This window comes from Nyctereutes procyonoides, unplaced genomic scaffold (genome assembly GCF_905146905.1).
Source record: "Nyctereutes procyonoides isolate TBG_1078 unplaced genomic scaffold, NYPRO_anot_genome, whole genome shotgun sequence".
Taxonomy (NCBI): domain Eukaryota; kingdom Metazoa; phylum Chordata; class Mammalia; order Carnivora; family Canidae; genus Nyctereutes; species Nyctereutes procyonoides.
The window spans coordinates 1,105,321-1,111,938 of record NW_026575114.1 but is presented as its reverse complement, the minus strand read 5'-3'; positions in this window follow the sequence as shown (position 1 = coordinate 1,111,938).

Here is a 6,618-nt window from a genome sequence, read left to right as displayed (position 1 = left end):
CTCCCTTGCTGGATAGGGAGAACTCCTGGATTCTGGCCTTCCACATGATATGGTGTCAGAAAGTGGCATATTTTCATTCTTTTGTATGCTGCTGTCCACTTTTCCCATTAATGTTTATTGAAAAGAGTGATTTTTTTAAATTGGATATTCTTTCCTACTTTATCACAGGTTCATTTCCTCTATACTTATCGGTTTGTTTTTGGGTTTTCTTTTCCATATCATCGATCTATGCATCTGTCTTTGTGCCAGCACCATACTGTTTTGATCATTATAACCTGTTAATATAACTTGAAGTCTAGATTTCAAATGCATCCAGCTTTCTTTCTCTTCTTTCTTTCTTCTTCTTTCTTTCTTTCTTTCTTTCTTTCTTTCTTTTTCTTTCTCTTCTTTCTTTCTTTTTCTTTCTTTCTTTCTTTCTTCTTTCTTTCTTTCTTTCTTTCTTTCTTTCTTTCTTTCTTCTTTCTTTCTTTCTTTCTTTCTTCTTTCTTTCTTTCTTCTTTTTTCTTCTTTCTTTTTTCTTTTTTTTCCTCTCTCTCTCTTTATGTTTTCTTTGTCTATTTGGGTTCTGTTGTGTTTCCATATGAATTTTAAGAATATTTTTTCTAGCTCTTTGAAAAATGTTGTGTTTTTTTGGTACAGATTAAATGTGTAGATTGTTTTGGATATTCTAGTCATTTTAAGTATTTGTTCTTTAAGGTGGGAGTTAAATTGCAGAATAGTAGGAGAGCTTATACTTTCCTCATCCAATGAACATAGCTAGATAAATATCAAATCACTGTGAATACCCAGGAAGTCAATATGAGGACTAAGAGAACCAATTGCACAACTAGAGGGAGGAAAGAGGCCACATTGCAGAAGGTAGGAATTGCAGAGATGTGATTTAGGGGAGAAAAGAATTGTTAGTGTAGCAGAAGGGAGGGGGGTTCTGATCAAGATAAGGGGAGACCATGAGAGAGAGAGAGACAGAGAAAGAGAGAGAAGGGCAGAGGGCATTACATACGTAAAACACATCCCCAAGACCATTGACAGAGAAAATGAGAGGGCAGATAATTGCAAGATAGTATAAGCAGTGGACCTCAAAGTCTTCAGTTGTACAGTCTGAACAACTGTACAACTGAACAACTGGATGCACCAATTGACTGGGTGGATCCTAAGGTGGTAGAGGTGTTACAGTGGAGAAGTAGGGCAGAGGCCAGTTAGCAGACCCTGTGATCTAAGATAGCCTTGGCCACACTGGGATAGATAGCTTCCCTTCTTTGTGTGCATTTGGGAGAGGTTAGATTGCCTCTCCAGGGATAAAATAGCCAGAAGACACCACTGAGCTGTCCAGTCCAATATCATAGGAGCGGAGGAACCTGATGAAGGCAGTTAACCTGGACGTAAGCTTTTTGCTATGCTTTACCATAAACTCTAAGCAAATGTTTATTCATGTAGCTGCCTTTCTGGGATAAATTGACACTAGCCACAGTACAACAAGACCCTGTCTTAGAGGAAAAGCACAGGTCCACACCACACTGGGTCCCTAAAATTTGGAGTTTTGAAATCCAGCCAGCATTCCTGAGATAAAACACAGGTGCACTGCACCACCAACTGGGCAGTCAGCTGGGACACAGAAAGGATGAAGGCAGGGATCTGAAAGAAGCCTGGGAAGGATGAGGTGAGATTGTTCGCTCTTCTGTGAGGCCTTCCTGATCAGCAGTGGCCACACTCTCCTCTCTGGGGATAATATAGCTGGCTCATGCCATTTTTGCCTATGCCTATCAGTATGGACAGACTTCAGTGAGCAGCACAGTATGCACATTGGAAGCCTGAGTCACTTACACCAAGACCTGCCCCCTTGTGGTCTGTAGATACTTTTTTGTTTGTTTGTTTGTTTACTAGGCAAGTATTCCTGAGAGTTAGAGCATCAATAAGCCCTACCCCAGAAGACCAGCACAAACCTCCCATAAGCACCAAGCCTACCAACCTTATGGAGCTCTAGGTGAAATACAATCTAGCCTCTTTTAACAAGCAGACAAAAACACACTTAGTTAAAACTCACCACACAGTGGACAAGGTCCAGACGCTCCCCACTTCAGGCAAGGAGAGACTCTGAAGAGGACCACCCAAGGGAAAGAGTAGCCAAAATACGACAATAGCATGCACAAACAACATATACCAGAAATACTAGAAACACAAGTGTCAGGCCCTGGATAATATATTAATTTCTTAATATAACTATTATTCACAGAACAGGAAACATAATAAGCTTTAATAACACAAAGAAGACAGACACCTAGACAAAATGACAAGATGGAGAAATTCATCCTTGAAGAAAGAATAAGAGGTCATGGCCAGGAATCTAAACTTCCCAATCCAGGTGGCACAGAGAACTCATATGAAATTCCACAAAAGAAGGCCAAAACCAGGATGGTATTGCAGTAAAATTTGCAAAACAAAACAAAACAAAACAGAAAACAAAAAACAAAAAACAGGAATAAGGAAAGAATCCTGAAAGTAACCAGACAAAAGTGGTCCCTAACCTATAAGAGAAGACCAAGTTAGTTAGCAGATCTCTCCACATAAACTTGACAGTCCAGAAGAAAGAGGCATAGTATATTTAACCTGCTGAAAGGGAAAAATATATAACCAAGTGTGGTATGTATACCAAGTATGGTATCCAGCAAGACTGTTATTCAGAATAGGAGAAGGGATAGCGTTTTTGAGACAAAGAAAAACTAAAGGAGTTTGTGACCACTAAGACAGTCCTGCAAGTAATATTAAAAGGGACTCTTTGAATGGAGAGAAAAGACCAAAAGCAACAAACAATAGAAAGAAACAGAAAATCTCCAGAAACACTGAATTTACATGTAATACAACTTTAATGAATTCATATCTATTAAGAATTACCCTGAGAGTAAATGGACTAAAAGCACCAATCAAAAGACATAGGGAGTAATAATGGTTAAAAAAGCAAGACCCATCTATATGCTTCCTGGAAGAGATCCATCTTAGATCTAAAGATAACTGCTGATTGAGTGTGAGAGTAATAGAGAACAATTTACCAACCTAATGGATTTCAAAATAAAGCCAGAGTCACTGTATTTATGTCAGACAAATGAGATTTTAAATGAAAGTACAAAGGGATTAAGAATGGCACCGTATAATACTTACAGAGTCCATACAATAAGAATATCTAACAATTATAGATATTTATGCCCCAAATTGGGAGCTCCCAAATAAAGATATCAATTCATAGCCAATATAATGAAAGTCATTGATTAAAACACAGTAAGAGTAGAAGATTTTAAGACTCCATGTACAACAAAGGACAGGTCATTTAAGCAGAAATTCAGCAAGGAAACAATGGCTTTGAATGACACACTGAACCAGATGGACTCAGAATATATGTTCAGAATAGTTCTTCTTAAAGCAGAAGTATACACATTCTTTTCCAGTGGATATGGAATAATCTCTGGAATAGATGACACACTAGGTCACAAATCAGTCCTCAATAAATACAAAGAGATTAAGATCACATCATGCATATTGCCAGACTACAACCCTTTGACATGTGAGGTAAACCACAAGAAAAAAAAATTGGAAAGATCACAAATAAATGAGGGTTGAAGGACATGTTAATAAAGAATGAATTAATTAACCAGGAAATTAAAAAAGAAATGAAAATGAAAACACAACGGTCCTAAACCTTTGGGATGCAGGAAGAGTGGTCAAAAGAGGGAGGTATACTGCAATATAGCCTTACCTGAAGAAGCAAGAAAAGTCTCAAATACACAAGCAAAACTTAAAGGAACTAGAAAAATAACAGCAAGTAAAACCAATAGCCAGCAGGAGGAAAAATATATATAAAGAATACAGCACAAATAAATGATATAGAAACAAAAAATACAGTAGAACAGATCAATAAAACTAGGACCTGTTTCGTTGAAAAGATTAGTTAAATTGATAAGCCTCTAGCCAGACTTATCAAAAAGAAAAAACAAAAGCCTCAAATAAATACCAATACCATAGATATACAAACTATCATAAGAGAGTAGTATGAAACATTTTATGCCAACATATCAGGCAATCTGGAAGAAATGGATAAAGTTCTAGAAATATATAAACTATTAAAACTGAAAGAGGAAGAAGTAGAAAATTTGAAGAGACCCATGATCAGCACAGAAATTGAAACAGTAATTTAAAACTCCAAACAAACACAAGTCCAGGGCCAGAAGGCTTCCCAAGGAAACTCTATTAAATATTGAAAGAAAAGTTAATAACTATTATTCTCAAAATGTTCCAAAAAATAAAATGGAAAGCAAAATTCTAAATTAATTGTATGCATCCAGCATTACTTTGATCCCCAAACTAGATAAAGACCTCACCTAAAAAAGAGGATTACAGGCTAGTAGCCCTGATGAACATGGGTGCCAAAATTCTCAAGACACTAGCAAATCAAATGCAACACTACACTAGAATATTTATTCACCACACACAAATAGGGCTTATTCCTGAGCTGTAAGTGTAGTTCAATATTGGCAAATCAATCAATGTTATACACCACATTAATAAAAAAAAAAGATAAGAAACATATGGTCCCCTCAATAGATGCAGAAAAACACATGACAAAATACAGCATTGATTCTTGATTAAAACAACAACAACAACAACAACAACAAACCTCCACAAAGTAGATATAGAGGAAATACATCTCAACATCATAAAGGCTCTATATGAAAGACCTAATATCATCCTCAGGGGGAAAAAACTGAGAGCTTTTCCTCTACAATCAGGAACAAGACAGTGATGTTCACTCTCACCATTGTTATTTAACACAGTACTGGAAGTCCTAGCCTCAGCAATCAGACAACAAAAAGAAGTGAGTGGCCTCCAAACTGGCAAGAATGAAGTCAAATATTCACTATGCACATATGGCAAGTTATTCAATGTAGACAGCTGAAAAAAATTCCACCAAGAAATTACTAGAACTGACACATGAATACAGCAAAGTCACAGGACAAAAATAAATGTACAGAAATCTATTGTATATCTATTCACCAATAATGTAACAGCAAACAGAGAAATCAACTGTTCAATATCATTGAAATTTGCATCAAAAACTATAAGAAACCTAGGAATAGGTCTCCCCAAAGAGGTAAAAGATCTATACTCTGCGAACTATAGAAAACTCATGAAAGAAACTGAAGGTGACACATAGAAATGGAAAAATTGTCCACGTTCATGGAAAAACAAATGTTTTCAAAGGTATGTATTACCCAAAATCAACTACACTTTTAATGCAATCCCTGTCAAAACACAAATATCATTTTTTCCATATGTAGAACAAACTTTCCTAAATTTTTTGTGGAACTATAAAAAACCATTAACAACCAAAGCAATGTGGAGAAAAAAAAGCCAAGATGCAGGCATCATGATTCCAGAATCCAAGACATATCATGAAGCTGTAGTCATTAAAGCAGTATAGTACTGGCACAAAAATGATTCATAAATCAATGGAACAGAACAGAAAAACCCAGAAATGGACTGACAACTCTATGGTCAACTCATATATAACAAAGCAGAAAAGAATCCCAAGTGGGAAACACTCTTCAACCAATGGTGTTGAGGAAAATGGACAGCAACATTCAGAAGAATGAAACTGGACCATTGTCTTGGAGGGTGTGGGCGGCTCAGTCAGTTAAACATCTGATTCTTATTTTAGGCTGGGTCATGGTCTCAGGGTAATCAGATACAGGCCTCCATCAGGCTCCCTGCTCAGCTCAGAGTCTGCTTCTCCCTCTTCCTTTGCTCCCTGCCCAGCTCTTCTCTCTCAAATAAAAAAAAATACATTAAATATTTTTTTAAAAGAAACTGGACCCTTTCTAACAACACACACACAAAAAAATTCAAAATGGATGAAAGACATAAATGTAAGACAGGAAACTATCAAAATCCTAAAGGAGAACACAGGTAGTAATCTCTTTGACAGTGGCCATTACAAATTCTCATGAGACATATTTCCAGAGGCATGGGAAACAAAAGCAAAAATGAACTATTCAAAGTCATCAGGATAAAAATCTTCTGGACAGTGAAGAAAATAATCAACAAAACTAAAAGACAACACACAGAATGGGAGAAGGTATCTGATAAAGAGTTAGTATCCAAAATTTATAAAGAACTTATCAAACTAAACATTCCCCCAAAACAATCCAGGTAAGAAATGGGAAGAGGACAAGAATAGAAATTGTTCCAAAGAAGACATCCAGATGGCTAACAGACACATGAAAAGATGCTCAACATCACTCATCATCAAGGAAATACAAATGAAAATCACAATTAGATATTACCTCAAACCTATCAGATATTATCTCAAACCTACTAGCTATTTACCCAAACGATAGAAAATACAGATTCAAAGGGGTCCATGCACCTCTATGTTTATAGTAACATTGTCAACAATAGCCAAACTATAGAGAGAGCCCAAACGTCCTTTAACTGATGAATAGATAAGGAAGATATATATAATGGAATATTACTCAGCCATAAAAAATGAAGTCTTGCCATTTGCAATAATGTGGATGGAGCTAGAGTATATTAAGAGAAATAAATCAGTAAGAGAAAGACAAATACCACAGG